General features: G+C 39.6%; 1 protein-coding gene across 50 annotated transcripts in view; it reads left to right on the top strand.

Annotated features, from left to right (window-relative positions):
• Nucleotides 1-21,986, top strand: part of SORBS1 (sorbin and SH3 domain containing 1) — a 304,222-nt gene that overhangs the window by 101,695 nt on the left and 180,541 nt on the right. For all 50 annotated transcript variants that reach the window (XM_036735337.1, XM_036735348.1, XM_036735343.1 and 47 more), the window contains exon 3: nt 4,971-5,031. The gene's annotated coding sequence lies outside the window, so the exon portion shown is untranslated. The remainder of the gene's footprint in view (nt 1-4,970; nt 5,032-21,986) is intronic.

Here is a 21,986-nt window from a genome sequence, read left to right on the forward strand (position 1 = left end):
GAAATTTTTCCCCTCAGGGCTTCTTTCTTCCAGGTTGTGCAATCTGAGTTTCCCATAAGAGCTCCAGCCCAACCCTTTAAAGACCTCTGCCCCTCTTGTCATCATCAACCATCCTGGAGCACCTGCTGTGTGTGAGGGCTGTGGGCTTGGTGCTCTGGGGTCATGGGGGAGGGTGGAGCTAGTGTGGAGAAGAGAAGACCTTCCTTCCTCCAGAGCTTGCAGGTCAAACCAGAATTTCAGTACATGTGCTGTAGTGCAAACGGGAGAGAAGACACAAGAGTATGCGCGCATGGGAGTAGAGATGGTTCCATCATTGCTCCATTCATGCAGTTACCATTCATGCAGTACAACTTGTGCTGAGTGTCGGGCACCGTGCAAGGTGATGGGGACACAGAGACAGAAACGAAATAATCTGTGCTCTCAGGGTTTTTGTATTCTACTAGTGGGGCATAACATATGCAGAGATGAGTAAGTGGAAGTTAGAAACAAATTTAAAAATTTTTTAAAAAGTAAAGCTAGGTGGCACAGGGAATAGGGTATTGGGCTTGGAGATAGGAAGACCTGAGTTCAAATCTATCCTCAGATGCTTACTAGCTGTGTGACCCTGGGTAAGTCATTTGACCTTAGTCTACCTCAGTTTCCTCATCCTGTAAAATGGTGATAATAATAGCACCTACCTCCCAGGGTTGTTATGAGGATCAAATGAGAGAGTATTTTAAAAATTCTTAAAGCACTATTTAAATGCTAGTTGCTATTATTATCCTCGATTATCATTATTAATAATTTCTGAGTAGCAGTGGTGATAGGGGGGGGGGAGAGCATTAATAACTGTGTGAATATGGACAGGAAAGTGACTTTACCTAATTCCTTATATCTTTAAACCAATGTACAGTTTACAAAGTACTTTCACTTTCACTGTCTCCTGTGATCCTCACAAGCTCCCTGTGGTGTAAGGCAGGGCAGGTAGTAATAGCTGTCTTTTACAAATAGGGAAAACTGAGGTTCATAGGAATGAAATGATTTGCTGAGAGTCAGATGCTAATTCAGTTTGACAACATTTGTGGATTTGAATCCCAGGTTCCTGACACCAGCTCCAGTATTCTTCCTACTACTAGCCCTCAGTTTGGGTCCCTTTTAACTGCTAACACGCTGTCATATATAAATCCAATCAGAGGAGTCTGAATGAGCTTGTATTCCATTTTGGTTCCAATTGTTGCCATCCCTGGAAGGGTACCATGATGTCCTGGAATATGTCTCATAGCAGTGTGGTGTGGTGGAATGAGCACCCAGGTAGGGAATTGGGAAACCTGGGTCCAGCTCTGTGGATTATTTGCAGTAGGATTTTAGGCAAGTCACTTTGCCTCAGTGGAACTCATTTTCCAATGAAGATAATGATCACAGGATTGTAGATTTAAATCTGGAAAGGATTTTTGAGATCATATAGCCCAACGCTTTCATTTTATAGATGAGGAAACTGAGGCCCAGAGAGGAACAGTGATTTGTCCAAGATCATTATTTGGTGAGAAAGTAGAATTTGAACTTAGTCCTCTAACTCCAAATCTGTCACTCTGTAGTCCTTTCCAGCTCTAACCTTCTGTGGTTTTTCATTGCTGTTCTCAAAGAAAGGTGCAACATAGTGGACTCATCCCAGGTCACAGTGGTTGTACCAAATGGTGCTGGGGAATCCCAGATTAATCCCCATTTTAAAAAATTCCAGTACTTTCTTGGTGATGCTATATCAAGGAATACCATGATCTCCAAAGACTCAAAATTGCTGGTGACTCAAACATCACCTTCCTGCATGCAGGCATTATGTAGGCTGCAGAATATGACAGAATATTACCAATGATGATGTGCACACAAGATGTGCCATAAAAGACTTTATCCAGGAAAAGTTTGCTAAAAAGAGAATGGAACAGTCTGTTAGGTTATGAGAAGAAAGGCCAACAAATGGACAGCTGAAACGCCATAGTGATCATTAAAACATCCAGAGGTCCTCTAGTGTGTTAGGTAGATAGTCTATGAAGGATTTATGGGAAGATTATGAAGAGTCAGAGAGGACAAGAAGGCTGATACTGTTGGAGCATGTGCACACACCAATGAGCTCTCAGATCCGTTGAAATATTAAAGCTTTTATTCCCACTTGGGTAATTTCATTTCTGGAGCAGCATTGAAGGGAATGTAGCCATATCTTGTTAACACTTGCATGTGCCAATCAAGTGCTGCTTACTAATTATCCTTAGATAAAATGTCTTTATTCTCAGCCATTTTTAAAGGTGGTGAAGATGGAAGAGGTTAAATATAAATTATGTCACATGAACCTCAAAAGGTGTGTTGGTATTTAACCCCACTTGCTCTTTGGAATTCAATTCCTTCCTGTTGCCAAAAGAAAGTAGGGCTGATCTATTAGATCAGAATATATTCCTGTCTTCAAATCCTGGCAACAGGACGTTCTGTCCTCCAGATTTCATAGTTTGAGTTGGGTGTTGCAGGAAACTTGGCACCAGGGCTTTCTTTTCAAAATAATAAACAAGAGATGTCGCCTTGGGTTTCATCTGATGAGGCTTAGATGCTCCTGCACCACGAAGGCTGATTCATAGGCAAATGGGAACTAATAATAGTAAGTTTTAAAAAAAATATTCCCCTGTTTAAATTTGTCAAGGCAAGATTCCTGTCATGTTTTGCAGGACACGAGGGAATGTGTTCCTTTGATGGCACTGTAATGACATACTAATTTCTATTTCAGGCTTGGCATGGTCAGGCTGAGCTATGTCACCTCTTGCCTTTATTCAATGAAAATCAGAATGTTATAGTAAGTAGGGCTCTGGACTTGGGATCAGGAAGACCCAAGGTTAAATATTTCATCTGGTACCGATTAGCCAAGTGATGGGCAAGCCTGTTTCCTCATCTGTAAAAATGTGTATAAGAATAATAGCCTCATTTCTTACCCTACAAGAAAGTAAGGGGGAGTGGGATAAGGGGGGGTGATAGAAGGGAGGGCAGACTGGGGAGAGGGCTAATCAGAATGCATGCCATCTTGGGGTGGGGGGGGAGGGAAGAGATGGGGAGAAAATTTGTAACTCAAAATCTTGTGGAAATGAATGTTGAAAACTAAAAATAAATTAATTAATCCAAAACCCAAACTCAAACAAAAAAGAATATAGCCTCAGTTTCCTCATCTGTAAAAATGGGCGCATAATAACAATAATAGTGGTATTTATCTCACAAGGTTATCATGAGGCTCAAGAGATTATGGTGTAGGCAAAGCATTTGTAAATTGTAAAGTGTTGTATAGGGTATTCCCAAAGTCTGCTTGAGACTTAGGGGAAACCCTGTACAAACAGAAGTTATTTTCATTATATGCTATAGCTTAGCTTTGTGATATAACGGACAGGCGCTGGGCTTGGAGCTCAGAGATCTAGGTTCAGTTTTGACTCTGCTACTCACTAGCTGAATACCTTTGGACAGGTTGCTCACTCTCTTACCTTGAGTTTGCTCATTGGCAAAATTGGCCTCATAATAGTTCATATTTCTTTAAAAAAATTTTTAATGAATCATTTCTTCTATTTCATTCTCTTCTGCCTCCCACACTTCAATAAGAACCAAAAAAAGAAAAGAAAAACAAAACTCTTGTAATGAATGTGTGCAGTCAAGCAAAACAAATTGTCTGTGCCTGGGGTGGGCAACCTGCAGCCTTGAGGCCACATGTGGCCCTCTAGGTCCTCAAGTGTGCCCTTTTGACTGAGTCCGAGTTTTACAGAACAAATCCTTTTATTAAGGGGATTTGTTCTGGGAAGTTTGGATTTAGTCAAAGGGCTGCACTTGAGGATGTAGCGGGCCATACATGGCCTCAAGGCCGCAGGTTCCCCACCCCTGGGCCCCAATTTACAAATTGTCTATGTGCAAATCATTTGTCTCACTATGTTCCCTGAGTCTGTCACCTCTCCTAAGTCTTTCAGAAGTGTTGGTCTTAACAATTTTGTGGTTATTGTATAAATTTTCCTCCTGGTTCTACTCACTTCACTCTGAATCAGTTCATACAAGGCTTCTCAGGTTGCTTCTTAGCTGTCTCTTTAATCATTCCTTACTGCATAGCAGTATTTCATTGTATTCATATACCATACTTTGTAGGCCATTTCCTAATTGATAGGCACCCCCTTAGTGTCTAGTTTTAGTTTAGTTTAGTTTGTTTTTTTTTTTTTCCCTCTACAAAAAGAGCTGCTATAAATATGCTGGTCCCAAAAGTCTTGGTGCAGATTTCAGCTCTAAACTACTCTAGGACTTTGCAGACACACCGTATTTTTGTACGTATGGGTTCCTTTTCTACTTCTTTGATCTCTTTGCTAGGTCATCACATTTTCACAGCACTGTTTCAAAAATTAAATTTTCTTTTTTTTTCATTTAACAATGAAACCCTTATAACAAGTATTCACAGTCATGCTAAACAAATTCCCACATCAGCTGTGTCCAAAAAAATGATTATTTTATTCTCCCTATTGAATCATCCTCTTTCTTGTCCAGAGGGGTAACGTTCTTCATCTTCAGTACACTGGCAATGTCCACAGTCCTTTAAGGTTTATGACATTCTTCTCTTACAACAATCCTGTGAGCCTGGATAATGAAAAGTGTAATAATTCCCATTTCACAGTTGAGGAAACTGAGATTTAGATACTGTTAGGTGACTTGCCTAAGGTCACATAGTAAATGCAAGAGCTAGAATTTGAACCCAGGTCTGCTGACTCCAATTCTACCACAATTTTAAAAAATAAACTATATTATGTTTCCTCTCAGGCTTTAACTTATAACAGTAGGAGGTTTCCTACTGTAGGTAGTGAATGGCTCCCTAACTTACAAAGTGATTGTGAGAGTAAAATGAAATTAATGTACATGAAGCATTTGGCAGCCACCAAAGCCTAGATAATTGTGTTCTTGTGTAATTTCTTTGCTTTTTTTTTTTTGTTCTCTTATAGGGAACTGAAATCCATCCTCCTATAGCCTCCAGAGTCTTCTGTTGCAGATACTTCCCCCAAGGTATGCTGGCTGTCACTGATAGATTCTATACTACTGTCTGCCCACCAGACTTTTGTATCTGTGGTTTTCTTTCTTGCTCTCTTTCCTCCTTTCCTGACTTTCTTTCTCTCTTTATCTCTTCTTGTCTTCCCTTCTCTCCCCTCCCCTCTCCTCCCCTCTCCTCTCCTCTCCTCCCCTTCGCTCCCCTCTTTCTTTCCCTCTCTCTTTCCCTCTCTCTTTCTCTCTTTCTTTCCTGAGTTGAAGAAAGGTGAATGGCAAAACTTTTCTAAAAATGTACTTCATGAAGTACTAAAAAATAGTACCTCGCTGTGTATATCTTGGTATGCCTATTTTCCTAATTTTTTTTTTAGTAGTTTGGCCAGTGGTATTTCCAGACATAATTTCTTTTTTTTTGGAGGGGAGGGGTGTGATTCTATGTAATCCAGTAACCTCTCCCAAACTACTTGCCATGGTAGATACTGCATGTAGTCAAAGAATTATCCTTTCCCTCTTGATTCCAGTATGTGACATGGAATATAAAGAAAATCAATTACTTCTAGAATGAGGATCCAAAACGCTTAGTTGATCTTTTATAATACTAATGGAATCCTTGAGAGGCAGGATGATGTAGTGGCTAGAGGGCAACCTTGGTTTGCTTGTTGTCCTTCATTCTCAAAGAAGACCAAAATGATATCACTATGTTGGGGTGGTCAGGATACAACGTGCCTGACTATGGCTGATCAGACCAGTGCAAGCTCTGAAGGCTCTACCACTGGTCAGGTACAAATAGTCCCATAGGACCAGGGTTCAAGTCCATGAATACTAGAGACTGACTTCAGATAAATCACTTAATATCAGGCTGTGCTCTTGGACTGTATGTTACTGTTCTGTATCACTAGAGGATGTTTCCCAGTTGGGAGTGGCCTATGCCAACGAGATGTATAGAGTCACCTCTGGCTGGGCATGTTGACAAAAGGTGTGATGTTTATAGGACTGGGTTTGTAGATTTGAAGTTTAGTGATATTGGCAGTAGATGTCATGATTACTTCAATGAGTAAGTCATCAGATAGTTAACTAAGTATGTTTTTTCTCCTTAAAAAACAAACCACATTTTTACTTAAAGGGTTGGACTTTATCATAAATAATAAAATAGATAACTTGTAAGTGCATGCTTTTTAAACAGTTGTATGCATAGGGAGGGCAGCTAGGTGGCGCAGTGCACAGAGCACTGGCTTGGAGGCAGGAAAACTAATTCAAGTTTGGCTTCAGACACTTACTGTGTGACCCTGGGCAAGTCACTTAACCCTATTTACCTCTGTTTCTTCATCTGTAAAGTGAGCTAGAGAAGGAAATGGCAAACCCCTTCAATATCTTTGCCAAGAAAACCCCAAATGGGGACATGACTGAAACAACTGAAAACAACAAAATATACATAGGTACAAGTTAGTACCTTTCTCATTAATCCTTAAATATTTTCATCCACAGCATGATTTGACCTTGGCTTTATCTGCAGACTTTCATTATATTACTTATAATTCACCCTAAATAGGATTATGGGATGTAGAGCTCAGGATACCTTAGCAATCATGAAGGCTAACCCTTCTCATTTATCAGATGAGAAAGTTGCGGTCAGAAGAAATAAAATGACTTGTCCAATAGTAAGCATCAGAGGCAGTGTTCAAACTCATTCCACTAAGTCCAAGCACCATTTCTCCAATACCATGCTGCCCCATTCTATTGAAACCCCCACCCTTGAATTCCCTTGGTTGATTTTCTTTAATCAGAAAGAATTATCTTTCTACTTTACTTTTCAAGAAGTGGTATAGTTGAAATTTTACTGGAATAGAAGTCAAATGACCTGGGTCCTAGTCCTAGCTCTGCAATTATTTACTAACTATATGAGCTTAGGCAGGTTGCTTGACTTCAAAGAAAAAAATAACAGCTACATGACCTTAGACAAGTCATTTAACCTCAGTTTCTTCATCCATTAACAAGAGGTTGAACATGATCTCTACGGTACATTTCAACTCCAACAATTTTATGAATTTATGGAGATGTTAGTGCTACCTTTTTGAGCTAAGGAGTTTGGCGTTGGCCATGTCTTCCCATTCTGCTTGATGAATTGCAACTGTTATTCTAGGTGGCAGAACACCTCCACCTACTAAATTATTTCCTTATTCCTCAGTAGTCTGTTTGATTTTTGTAACAACAATGCTGCTTGCAGCTGCTGTGGAGATGTATGGCCAATAATACCAGCATACAAGAGGGCTGCTAGCACAGGTTCTTTGATCTGCTTTTCTAAGGAAAGCAACTTTAAGGAGTTTACAGTCTCATTTTAATCAAACATACATATATCATTCACTTAGTTCAGGGGGAAAAGTCAGCATCCTGAACTTCAGAGCAAATGCAAACAGAAATTACAAACAGAGAAAATAAGACAAATCAATAGACTGGCTTCTAACTGTCTGACCATAACAATACATACATAGTTACCAGAGAGAGAAGCACCAACACCTGAGTTTTCAAAGCCAGGGTGCTCCTTGATGATTACCCAGAGTCTTATCTGGCCAAATTACATGAACACTCTTCCAATGAGTAATCCCCAAAGCAAAATGCTAACCTCAGAGTATATATACTGTTTCCAATCAAGGACTCTTGATTCAAACAAAGACTTTTGATTCAAACAAAGGCAAGTCTCAATCAAAGGCACTTGATTGCCTTAGTGCTGAGAAGCACTCCAAAAGAAAAAACAGCAAAAAGTCCCACTTTGATTGCCATTACAATTATGAATCTTAAATAGGTAGTTGCAAATCAGTCTCAGGTTCTACAAAAAAGTAGATTTAGTCAGCAACCAGAAGAAACTTTGACATGCAAATCTTGGCCAAAATCATTTCCATTCGTTGGTCTTAGCAACCGATAACAGATACTGCCAGCACCCCAGATAACTCATTGAAATCCTGAGTCATATTCAATAAAAACCAAGAGTTTGAACTCTTGACAAATTGATTTTAATTTGAATTCTTTCCAAATGTGATATGGTAGTAGGTAAAAACTCCTCCTCCATGCCCTATAGGACTGTTGCTATGGCTGACCCATCCTCCCAATCCCCAAGTTTCCATGTTACTAAAGCTATTTATTTAGTGGCTGGATAATCACCTGTTGGGGTTTTGTAGAGAGCCTATTTATGGATCAAGTAGAATGTCAGTCTAAGGTAACCTCTAAGGACATTTTGGTGATCTGTGACCTAGTGGCTAAGCCTCTGGTGATAAATTGTATGCATTGTAAGGGTTAATACATTTTGGGGACTAAGAAGTGGTAAGCAGTATAAGTACACGAACTCTATATCCAGAAAAACGAGGGCTGAAGAAAGCAGCTATTTTTCTTCCTATCAATCTGGGAAAGCTTTGTGGAATAAGTGGAATTTTAGGAGCCATTGACCACGCAGAAAGCCTTTGTTTTATGGGGTTAGGAGGAGAGCAAAAAGGAAATAAACATTTCAGACATTATGATACAACTTGGATGTGGGAGTAAGCTATGTTGATGAAGGAGACTCCAATCATATATAACCTGAGATGAAAGAAGGTGCTAGCCTGGATAGGTAGAGAGAAGATGATAAAATCATAGAATTTTAGAGCTGGAAAAGACCTTTAGAGATTATCTGCTCCAATGCCATCACTTTCTAGTTGATGAAAATGAAGCCTGGAGAGGTGAAATATTCTGCTCAAGGTCATACAGCTCATTAGTGGCAATACTGAGAATATAATTTAGGTCTTGACAAAAAATGATGTCACCTCAGGGCTCTGGTACTACTTATATTTGGGTCAGTATAGAAAATGAATTCCTTTAGAATTCTGCTTAGATTTGAAGACCACATGCCTTCAAGGCTGAATTTATTGAGAACAAATTTTATTTCTCACAGAAATTTTGATGTACCTAGATAATTAAATGCTCTTAGCATCATTTTTTTAAACATCCCTCCCTAAATTATGTGTTTCCAAGCTGTTTCCTTTTCTTCTTTCCTGCCAATTTTGGTTTGAGTTTTGAGCTTTTCATTCTATGGTATGGTATTTTTTATAGCAGAGGACTTCTTGTACCATAAAATAAGCACATTTTTAAAAAAATGTGCATAAGACCTGTCTCTGGAAACATCTGGTAAGAATAAGGAATGCTTGAAAAACTCTGGTTCTCAGAGATGACCCCTACCTCTTTATTAGCAGGGAGTCCCCAAAGTAAACCTTTATTTCCTGCTGCTGACACACAGAGATCCTTAACTGAAATGTTTTGCGTAGTTTCTGAAACCTGGAGGGAGACTTAAAGAATACATTAAGGCCAACAACCTAAGTTTGGGGGAGATAGGGTTGCTTTAAATTATTTACCCAATATCATTCCCAGATATTTATGGTATGCTGGCCTGGATCTCATTCCTTTTGAGCCTGTGGTAGAACTGTACTTCTTAGCTCCTTCTCCCAAGCCCACTAAAACCCACCTGAACCAATAATACCTAGACTCTCCCTGCATACCCCTACTTCCCATTAGCAAAGTCAATACTTGTCACATCATAGGCCCTATACCAATGCCTTTCAGGTTTTTTTTTTAAAGCAAAACAAAACAAAAACTTGTCCCAGAAATATTATAAACCATTTTATATTAAACCTTTTAAAAATTTTTATTTTTAATTTATGGCATAAAACAAGCATTTCCAAAACATGGTACAATAAAAAAGATGATTGCTTATGAAATTGCAACTCTACTATGTACAACTTGCTATTTCTTGTAAATACAAAACAAAATATCATTTAAATTTCTTTTTATTCTTCCCTCCCCCCATGCCCTGCAGATGGCTACCATTACACACAAATAGGTGTGTGTACGTGTATATGTGTGTGTGTGTGTTTGTGTGTAAGTATATTATTCTATACATCTATTTATCAGTTCTTTCTCTGGATGCAGAAAGCATCTTTCTTCATATTCCTTTATAGTTAATTTGTGCATTTATAATAGTCAAAATAACTTATTCACTCAAAGTTATTCTTAAAACAATATTGCTGTTACTATATACAATATTAAACTTTAACTACTGGAAAGCCCACAGAATAGAGTATTCTACTTCATTGAATTTTCTGATTTTTTTCAAGACTTTATTATTAAAAAGTCATTCTAAAATGTATTGATGTAGTTTCCTGACTCAGTAAATATAGTAAAAAGAATACATTTTAATTTTTCCTTCATAATTAAGGACCTTAGGGTTATTATTAGGTGGAGAGGACATTGGAAAGAGTGTCTTGGAATTGGCAGGCATGGAAAGGTGCAATCTGTATCATTGGAGGAATTCTCCACATTGTTGAGATCACAGATCTCATTGTTTAGTGATCAGAGCTTGTATTCCTGCATTTTGATTTTTGGTTGAAAAGGATTAAATTAAAGATTCTGGTGAGGTTAGTTTAGGTTAAGGTTTTATCATATATCAATCTACTTGAAATGCTTTGTAGAAATCACAGACTTGATATTTCTGCCTTGTATCTGTTTAGATAAGCTGGAATGACCACTTATGCAAGTGTCTCTATAGATGAATGTGGGCAAGTTACCTGGGCTTTGCTTTCTTATAAAATGGGGGTGAGCTAGATGATGGAGGTGTGTCCTTTCTAGCTTTAATTTTATATGAAATAATGTTTATAAAAAACATTTTGTCATTATAAAACTTTCTGACATTACAGGAAAATGCGTAATAGTGGAGTTTTACTTACTTTTTAGAGCCATAACTAGTATATATAGGGATTTGTCTTGAGGTGCCAACATTTAGAGGATGCTAATAGCATTTATCTGCCTTTAGCAGATAGAAATGACTGAGCCTAGCCTTTCCCTGAGTTAGCAAGAGTTATTTTTAGTTCAAATAAGTATGTTTTCTCTCTATCTCCTAGACCCCTTCTGCTTTCTCCTCCTGGTTTGGCCTCCATAACAGTGGCCTCATGAACCCTTTACCCTCAGATACCAATGTAGGGTCCTTTTTCTCATCCTAGCCTCCCATGGCAGTCCTGGGGGAGGGAAGGAGAATCTCTCCCAACTTGTGGTCTTGTGCCCCAAGGTCTTTCCCCCATTCGTTGAAATTTGTCTTAAAAAAGTTGATTTGAAAGTGTGTTTTGTGCTGCTTGCCCTGGCTCCCAGAATTACTAATTATAGCTCTGATGCTAAGATGGATTAATGATCATTCTGCAGTAGACTGTAACCTACACAGACTTCATCCTTTGTAGTTCTTTTCCAGGCATATCTACATCCCAAAGTAAATTTTCCTCTGAAGTTCTATCTAATTCAGTGGAAATTTCCTTTTAGTTTTAAAAGTTTGTGGATATTATTGCAATGGTTGGGTACTGATGGAATTTAAGCTGTGAAAATTGATAAAATTAAAAGTGAACTTGTTCTATATGCCCTAAAAATGGAAAATGATAGAAATTTTCAGTGGGTGAGCTTTATTCTCTACTATCAGTTCCTGGGGAGGCACTAGTTTTTTTATAATTAGGCCTCACTATAGCCACCATAAACCAGTCTTAGACAAGCCATGGAGGAATCAGTTACATGGTGTTAGCCCTGAAAGGCTGAATAAAATGGGGCATTGCTTCCTGAACTGAAATTTCTTCTAACAATATACTCCATGACCTAACCCAATTGATTTAATCCAAAGTAGTTCTGGGGTGAAAAATGCTGGATACCATACACAGAAAGCTATACAGAGTTGTCTTTGCCACTGAGGAGTTAGCAATCTAGGATAGTTATTAACATGAGCATATATGCAGATGACGGATTTAGAACCTTTGACCAATGAACACATAGATGTCAACAGTCAGATCACTAAGTAGATGAAAGGAGTTCTCCATTTCTAGTACATTGTTTAACACTATATTTGCGTGTTCCATGCCTATGCCTTTTCAAAGTAGAGTTGTTTTTTTTTAAAATACAACTTGATATGCTACTAAAAAATATTGAAAGAAACCATTAGTTCATTTAGTGGTTTAGCCCTTGATCTCAAAACAAAATGGCAGTCAATGAAAGTTTAGCATGGATTGTAATTATACTGAATGAGGTTTACAATTCACAAAACCACTAGAATATGTGATGAAGGTGAGGATATTTCTGGATAGAAAACAAATTCACGTTACAGTGGAGAGTTGGAGGAAATAGTCATGGGAGTGAAATTTTCATCCTTATCTTAGATTTATCTTAGTCATATGCTAAGGTATTTTAACTCCTTTTGGAGAGGGTTAACCAAGAATGTTAGAATGCAGAGGAGTTTTTAATAAACAGTTTGATGATTTAAATTAATTTTTATTAATTAATACCTCTGCTATATACTGTAGGAGCCATTAATCATCACTAATTTTTTTTTACTTGACTGGATAAAATACTATCTTTTATGGCCAGAGAGAAAGATATCACCTTGTTGTTAAAGATCAACAGGGAAAGACAATATTCCTTATTTCTAATACTTAACCACCTTCATGGTTAGGAAATGCTTCCTTATATCTAATCTGAAATTCCTTCTGCCATTGGACATGCTCATTTCCTTCTGTTGGAGAGACTGTATGATATAGGGGAAAAGTGCTTGGACTTAGAAAAGGCATAGGTTCAAACCCCAGTGATGATGCTTAATTAGTTGTATGGCCTTGGACAAGTCCCTTTATTCCTCTGAGCTTCAGTGCTCTCATCTGTAAGAAAGACATAATAATACTTAATGGTACCTACTTGTAATGGATATTGGGAGGAAAGCAGAAGAGGAGTGTGAATTACCCATATTCTCCAAGAAGAGAGGCTTCACAGGTATAGTGCTGTCCCAAGAGCTGGAGATTCTAAACCAGGTTCTAAACCAAGGCTATCTGCAGAATAAGGGAGATGGCGCTAAGGTGCTAAGGCGGTGTCTAACGTGCTTCCCAACTCTAGCATTCTGGGATTCATAGAGGAGAAAAGCCATTTTACAGAGGAGCATCCCAATCCTATGGCATTTTAAGACTTTTAAAGTCATGTTACATTTTCCCAAATGGGCTCTCACCTTAGCACTACTCTTAGAAACTGGATAAAAATTAAGCTGAGGGCTAAGCTGAATGTATATAGACTTTATCCTAGATGTGGTTTTATCGGACTAACAAATCCTTGAAATTAGCTTGTTTTCTTTTTTTGCTTTCAGAAAAAACCAGAGGCAGGCAAAATAAATTTTGATTAACTGAGAACTGAATTTTTTGGATTCTAGCTAATTGAAGTCTATTCATAGAAACATAACTAGAGCTCATAAATCTCAGAAAGCATCTAATGCAATTTCTGCATTTTACAGATGAGCAAACTGAGACCTGTAAAGGTTAAATGATGTATCCAAGGCTATACATAGACAGTAGGCATCAAAGCTGGGATTTGAAACCCAGATTTGAGGTTTTGCCATATTACATTAGGGGGACTTAGGAAAGCACAGATCTCCAAGATCCTTTCCAACTCTAACAATCTGTGATTACAAGAAGAACAGTTGGTTACTATGTTCCATAAATAACCCTTTGTATGTTCAAAAGCAGTTGTCTACCCTTGACCTTCTTTTCACTAGGTTCCATTGCTCCAAGTTATTTAATCTCGCCTAATGATTTTATTTTCAAACTTTTAATCTGCTTTTGTTGTTCCTTCTCTTCATATTTTCCATATTCTCCTTTATATTCTGTAACCTCAGATTGAATTCAACATATTAGTAATTGAGTTCTATCAATAAAGATCTTATTATCAGGAGATTATAGTAACTATTTTTGTACATTTGTATATTTTGTATATTTGTACATTTCTGGTCTAAATTAGGATGTCTTTCAAATAGAGTTGCTACTCTATTTATCATTTCCAAATCTATTAGCGTATTGAATTCACAAACTCGTTGTGGATCATAAAACTCTCCTAATTGTATTAGAAGGGCAGCTAGGTGGCACAGTGTATAGAATGCCAGGCCTGGAATCAGGAAGACTCATCTTCCTGAGTTAAAATCTGGCCTCAGACACTAGTTGTGTGACCCTGGGCAAGTCACTTAACTCTGTTTGCCTCAGTTTCTTCATCTGTAAAATGAGCTGGAAAAGGAAATGGAAAACTACTCCAGTATCTTTGCCAAGAAAACCCCAAATGGGGTCACAAAGAGTCAGAAACAATTGAAAAACTACTCAACAACAATAACAAATTGCATTAGTGGCCTCCAATGGCTCCCTGTATCGTCAGAGTAAGTTTTCTTGGGCCCAGACTTAAAATTCTTTTATTCTGATGCAATAAAGCATTCTGGGTCACAAGTGTATGAGAAAATGGTTGATTAGATTAAACAGTGGCAAAAGGTACATGATGAGCCCAGCCCCCTATGGTGGTCCATTGTCTACAAAGGCATACTCAGTAACTCTGGGCAAAGGTGACCTACATGGAGGTTACTACACGGAGATTCTGTCGAATCTGAGGACCTCCTAAAGGGTAGGCAGGGTAGCCCTTCTATGCTTCTTAGACAGACTTTTCCCCTGCAGATGGCTTCCTATCTGAAAGCTTGTGTCTGTTTCCCAGATCATCCACCTCAGGGGAAGTTCCTTATCAGCTGTGACCAGCTGCACTGTGCTTAAGTTGTGGCCTTCCACAATACACTCCCTGACCCTTGGCTCTCAGTGACCTGGGCTGTGAATGGCAGTGAGATTCCACAACCTGGCTCAGCTAATTGGGATGAAAAATAGAAGAGCAGCTCCTAACCCCTATGGCCTCCAATTTCATCAAGGCAGGTGTTACTTAGGGTCCCCAATCCTTGAGATTCTCACAGGTCATACTAGAGGGCAATGACAAATTTAACCACAGGGCATTGTCCTGAAAGTAAAGTGGAAAGGCCTAATCAATTCTAATTTACAAACAGTAAGTAAACAGAGGAATTCAATGAACCTTCACTGTGCCTGCTCTATAGTGGCCTGGTACCCAATATTGCTGTCTGGTAGCTATCTATTCTACTGCCTGGAGGCCAAAGTGTGTGGCTCCTTTGCTCTCTGGGCCTTTTCTGAATCAGGAGGTCTTTAGGCTAGACCTTGATCAATTAAGCCAATTACGCTTCCAACTGAGACTCAAAATCTGTTCTATTTTGACTCAATGAAGCACTCAGGGTCTTATGTACATGATCAAAGGGGATGCTTTACTTGGGCAGCACAAAGATACAGAATAAGCATTCTTCCACCTGGAGGGAAGCTCCTTATCAGCTTTTGCCAGCTGTGCAGCCAGCCGGGTAACCGACTCACCACACCAGGAAACCCTGACACTGATCCCTGTGCTTTTGTCAATTTTTTGGCCCCTGAAAACCGTACGTTTTCTTGCAGTTGCCTAAGCAGCAATTCAATATATGGTCCAGACTAGAATTCTCAGAAATCTAACTTTGAATATTTGTGCATTCAGATATTCTTTTAAATGTGTAAAGGGGCCCCTAAATGGATTGATGCTAACAGGAAGAATCAGGGCATTGTATAAGGAGCATTGGCATTGAAAATAGGAGACATGTCTTCGAGTCCTTCCTATCATTGCTTTTTTGTGTGACTGAGCAAATCTTTTCACTCTCTTGGCCTTTGTCTCCTCTGTAAAATGAGGGAGTTAATCTTGGTGATCTCCAAGGTCCTTTCCCATGCTAACAGTCTGAAATGAGTGTATGGGTTATCCTTGTGATAATCCACCAAATCCAGTGGGGCAAATAGTGATCTTTAAAATACTTATTTTCATCATGGGCCAGAAAGATGGGGCAGAGTTCTATGGGGAGTGACCATAAAGATTCACTGTCCCACGTTTTTCATTCAGAATTTAGTCATTAATAAGTGTGACCTTGGATGAGTGACCAAAGTGGGCCTAAATTTTCTTATCTCTAAGATTAGAGAATTGGACCAGATGACCTCTAAGGTCCCTTCCACTAGGTGTTTTCAGTTTTGTTTTCAAAAATTAGTTTTCGAGAAACAACTCAGTGTAGATCTAACCGGTGTGTGTGTGTGTGTGTGTGTGTGTGTGTGTGTGTGTGTGTGTGTGTGTGAAAATAGCTTTCCACATACATTAAGCACAACTCAAATATTTGATGATAAAGCAAATGCTGCTTTTAATGTTATCAACCATATCCAACTGACCGATTTATAATGAATATTATTGATACCTTAGTCTTTTTTTCACATCCTTGCAGGAACAGGTCTAGCTTCTCTGCCTCCAAAAGCACCACTGGATAAGAGCAAATGTGCTCGGGAGGAGGTGGAATCTCACCTTTAACTGTCAAGTAAATAAACATTTATTAAGTGCCTACTGTGTGCCAGGCACTGCACTGGGGATATACTAAGAGAAGCAAAAATCATCCTACTTTCAAGGAACACATGGTCTAATGGAAGGGAATGACATGCAAATAAGTATGTACAAACAATACATTAGAGATAATGAAGGGGGGTGGTGATGTGGTCAGATCTGCACTTTAGGAAGATGGATTTGACCACTGAATAGAGGGTGGACTGGGCCTACACCTAGCTATGTTTCTGCCTCCAAAGGCGAGGGTAAGCTAGTGAAGAGAGCGTTGGACTTGGTGTCTGAACGCATCTGGTTTTGAATCTTGCCTCCTGTACTTACTAGCTGTCTGATCTTGGGCTAGTCATGACCTCTTGATCTCAGTTTTTGAATCTGTAAAATGGAAATAAGCACACCCGTCCTATCTACGTCACAGAATTGTTCTGAGGCTTTGATGAGATGTGTGTCATAAAGTGCTTTGTCCAACATAAAGTGCTACCTAAATGTCAGCTGCTGTTATTATTATCTCCATCGGTGTTATTGGCATGGGGAAAACACTAGCTTTGAAGTCTCATTACCTAGGGTTCAATCCTGTTCTCCTTTTTGCAAAGAAGCTGTGGAAAGAGAGGTCCTGTGTTCAAATCTCACCCTTGGTTCTTATTACCCATGTGAGCTTAGACAAGTGCTTTACTTTTCTGGGTCTCAGTAAAGGAGGCATCGGACTAGATGGTCTCTGAAGTCCCTTCCAGCTTTAAAGTCCCTGTCCTTGGGTAGGTCTCTCACTTCTCTGATGCACAATTTTTTCAACTGTAAACCAAGGAAGTTAGACTAAAAAGTAATTTTCCACTTCTCAGTCCTATGGTCAGGGAGCCCAATTCACTTTGTCCCTTTGGAAGGCATTCCTTGAGCTCTTGGGTCTCCCTTACCTTCACCTACCACTCAGACTAAACATGGGAACCAGATTCTTGAACAATATCATTTGTTTTCCTTATGACCTGATGGGCCACTAGATACATCTTCTCCTCCCCATGATTAAATTCACTTACATTAACACACTATATGCTCGCTGACAAAATTCATTCTTGGCAAACTTTGGGCTTAACCTGCCCACCTCCCCTTTGGCTCTGCCCCCCCGCCCCATCTGTTGCTTATCTTCACTATTCTGTGTGAGATCTAAGATGAGCTATAAAACTTAGGGAGGGTTAATGAGAACTATAAAACATGGGTGATTCACTATGGCAGACCTATTTCACCATACAGTAATGAATCACTTATCTCTTGCCATAGAACCAACCAGCCATTGGCTAACCTAGGCTGCCATTGTTAGGATTCTTAGTCTATTTTCAGTAGCTTAGCTCTTCTATGCAGGCTCACCCTTCCAGTCCCTTTACACACACACCCTATGTTTCATGCAAAAGAAGATAACATACCAGCTTGTTCCTTGATCAGCTGCCACCCACTACCAGCCCTATCAGTTTAAGAATATGGCATAAGATGGATCCTGGATGCAGAAAAATCGTACAAGGCATAGAATATTTTCCAGCGGCCTGGGAAAGCCATTCAGAGTTACTTCCAATTGAATCAACCCAGAAGACTAGTCAGGGGAGCCAGACCACCATGTGCATGGCCCAGCTGAAATGAGGGCCTCCTTCCCAGCTTGGAAGGAGTATGTTCTACAACAGGGAAAAGCTGGGTCAGGAATTGCTTGTAAACCAAGACCTGCTGGCAATTCTTTTTCTTCGTATGCCCCTCGCAACTAAGGGATGCCATTTGTCTCCATGCCTCCCAGAGCTTGTTGCAGGATGCCTTCTCCATAGTCTATGTTTTTATGAAGGAGAGACAAATGACAAAATAATCAAATCAGCAAGCATTTATTAAATGACTATTTTGTGCCGTGCACTGTGCCTGGAGAATACAAAGACAAAAGTGAAACTACCCATGCCCTCAAGGAGCTTACAGTCTAGACAAGATATCTTTCTCTCTTTCCTTCCTGCTCCTTCTCTCTTTCTCTCCTTCCTGCTCCTTCTCTCTGTCATCTATTCATCTGTCTATCCTCTTTCATCTATCTACCTGCTGTTGTTGAGTGTTTTTTGAGTTGTGCCTGACTCTTTGTGACCCTACTTGGGGTTTTCTTTGCAAAGATACTGGAGTGGTTTGCCATTTCCTTCTCCAGCTAATTTGACAGATGAGGAAACTGAGGCAAACAGAGTTAAGTCACTTATCCAGGGTCATACATCTAGTAAGTGTCTGAGGCCTGATTTGAACTCAGGAAGATGAGTCTTCCTGACTCTAGGCCTGGCACTCTATCCACTGCACCACCTAGCTGCCATATCTATCTACCTACCTATCTATTTATCTATCTATAATCTATCTACCTATCATCTATCTATCCATCTATTTATCATTCTATCATCTTTCCATTTATCTACCTATCTTCTATCACCTACCTACCTATCTATCATCTCTTTATCTACATAGGCGTATATAACATACATACAAATTGATACAAGGTGATTTTGGAAGGAAGGCTCTGGCATCGGGGAGGCTCAGGAAAGGCCTCTGGTAAAAGTTGTTACTTAACCTGAACCTTGAAGGAAAACAGGGCTTGTGAATGAGAGACCTGAGGACGGTATGCATTCCAGACCTGGGAGACAATCGGTGCAAAATCATAGAAGTGGGAGATGGCGTGCTGTATAGATGGAATAACAGTATGACCCATTTGGCTGGGCTGCAGTGTGTAGGGAGAGGAATACTATGTCGTTGAAGTCTGTAAAGCTATGTTGGGGCCAGGTTGTGATTTAGAACAGATCTATAATTGTTATAGTTGCCCTTTCTAGAAGATTTTATATTGATGGCCAACGAGGGAGGATGGGCAGCATTAGAGATAATTTCTAAAGCTTGAAGTAATGTGATGTCTGGGCAGCTAGGTGTCATAGTGTGCAGAGTCCTGGGCCTGGAATCAAGAGGATCTGAGTTCAAATCCAACTTCAGACACTTACTAGCTGCATGACCTTGAGCAAATCATTTAACTCTGTTTGCCTTAGTTTCCTCATCTGTCAGATGAGCTGGAAAAACCACTCCAGTACCTTTGCCAAGAAAACCCCAAATGGGGTCATGAGGCGTTGGACATGACTGAACAACAACAAATGTGATATAGCAGAGAGAGCATTGGACTAACTGCAGGGGCATAATTGTAAGTAAGGAGAGTTGTATTTTCTGTTTGGGCAACAGTAAAAGAACCCTGTCCCAGACCCAGATCTTACATTTATAAGCCATGTATTCTTGAACCAGTCACTTCCACCAGGGCCTCAGTTTCTCCATCTGTATAATGAGGCAGATGGGAATGATGATCTTTTAAGGCTCCTATCAGCTCTAACCTTCTGTGATCTCCTACAATGAAGGGGGTGAAATGGATAATGTCTAAGGCTCCCCCATCAGCTCTAACCTTCTGTGATCTCCTACGATGAAGGGGGTGAAGTGGATAACGTCTAAGGCTCCCCCATCAGTGCTAACCTTCTGTGATCTGCTCCAGTGCTGCCACTAAATTTATTTTCCTTGCCAAGGAATTTATGGGACTCTGATTTGGTCAGCCTTTGCCTTCTTCAGCAGCTGGTTTCACTCTGACTGTTAAGGACTGTGCTCAGTTAAAATCACCAGGGCAGGGTTTCCCCCTCTGGCACCCCTCAGGAAAAGCCTTTTCTGCCTCTCTGTGTTAAATGAGTAAATGCCTACTGCCGAGGGCTTGGAAGAAAGAGCTCTCCTGTGCTTGACGGCTCACTCAGTCTCTACATTCCTCTTCCCTCCAGACCTTCCTCAGCTTGCTGGATTTCAGTCTAATAAGCCTTGGATTAGGAAAGTGAGTATTTTCTGTAGCAAGTATGTGTATCTTTTGTAGTTAAATGATGATGGTTGTTTTTTTTCTGGGTTAATTCATAAGCTCAGAATGTTGCTTGCAGGTTCTGTGATTGGAGGTGCTGCTTTAAGGCTCTCAGCCACCTTTCTGCAAATGATGCTCAACCACAGAAATGTGGGGCCTTTCAAAATTTGCCAGGTACTTTTGCAGGTAGAATAATTGGAGATGGGTGAATGAATGGACGAGCATTTATGAAATACTCTTGGTCAGGCACTGTGTGTGATATTAAATTGAATACTAACCTCTTACGTTTTATTTTTGGTTAAGGGCTAGCCAGAGCTCTGAGGGGAAGGTTTTTACGTTTCAGGCTCTGGGGAAGGGTTGATTCTCATTTTCGTCTCTCAATCTCCTTTACTGGTATTGGGTAATGTACCTTTTGCATTAGAAACCAGTTGATTCAGAGGAGGTCTTACTCTTTTTGCATTTCTGCTATTAAATGAAAAGGAGGAAATGTTTATAATTATGTGCGTTTAAAAGTGGTTTTACTTCAGAAAGAGCATGTTTGTGGAAACCAACAAAACAGCAAAGCTTCCTATAGAATGGAAAGGGTCGGATGAAGAGCTATAAAGTTACATTTTGTGAAGGAATCTCGTTATTGTTGCATATGTTTAAAAAAGATGCACACATGCTTACACACATACTCCTTCTATATACGTACACACCCATCCCCCCATTCACACACACACACACACACACACACACACACACACACACACCCTTCCCCTCCCTTCCCCCTCTCCCCACTCATATCCTCCTTTCTTTTGTATCCATCCTGGGTTCTTACCACCCCTCCCTTGGGACAGCTTGAAACAGTTTCTGTCAGGAATTTCTGTAGTTCTGATTTTTAGATCTAACAAAAGATTTGAACAGTGCCTCACATATGGTAAGTGTTCAATAGATATTTGTTGAATGAATGCTGGGGAGCCGTGGATCTTGACCAAAAAAACCATCAACTGATGATTTTGTTAATTAGAGGGAAAATGTGTGCTTTTCAAACTTAACTCATCTACTCACATGAGGCAGCAGGGCACAGTGGGGGAGGCAGCTTTGAAGCTGAAAAGAACTGGATTCAAGTCTCGTCTGTGACATATCCAGACTGCATGATCCTGGACAAGTCATTTCAGGGAACCTCTTAGTGCCCTTACAGAATTCTCTAAGAGGCTTTACATTTCGGAGAAGCTGCTGAGCTACACTGACTGTGAGGAAATTCTTTTAATTAAGAGTTTGTAAACCAGTGAAATCATAGCATTGTCCTTATCCCTATGTGCTCAGCTATAAAATAGCTTACAGTAGAGCATCTATTAACCTGGGGTCCATGAATTTGTTAAAAACAACATTTTTGGTAAGTGTATTTCAATGCCTGTATGCCGTAGTTGGTTTCCTTTGTAATTCTCTATATTTTATTTTATGCTTTTAAAAATATGATTTGGAGAAGGACTCTAGACTTGTAAAAAGTCTATGATACAAAAAAAAGTTAAGAATTCCTGGTTTAGAGGCATGTGGAACCAGAGCCTTCCAGGTCAGTCTTCGAAAGGATCATCACATTCACTACCCTTTGTTGTTGTTGTTTTAACAAGAGACTGAGACTTGCAAAGGTGAAATGACTTACCCAAGGTCACATAGCTTATTTGGCAATGTGAACCTGGGTTTTTGGTACTGTGAGTTCAATGCTTTTTGAACTTGGATTGATGTAAAATCCTAGCCTTTGTGTCTTTATGTTTTTACTGCTTTTCTGTTCTTTAGAAACTTTTTAGTAAGTTGTCATGCTTCTCTACTTTCTTTAAAATGTATATTG

This window comes from Trichosurus vulpecula, chromosome 8, assembly GCF_011100635.1.
Source record: "Trichosurus vulpecula isolate mTriVul1 chromosome 8, mTriVul1.pri, whole genome shotgun sequence".
NCBI classification, from domain to species: domain Eukaryota; kingdom Metazoa; phylum Chordata; class Mammalia; order Diprotodontia; family Phalangeridae; genus Trichosurus; species Trichosurus vulpecula.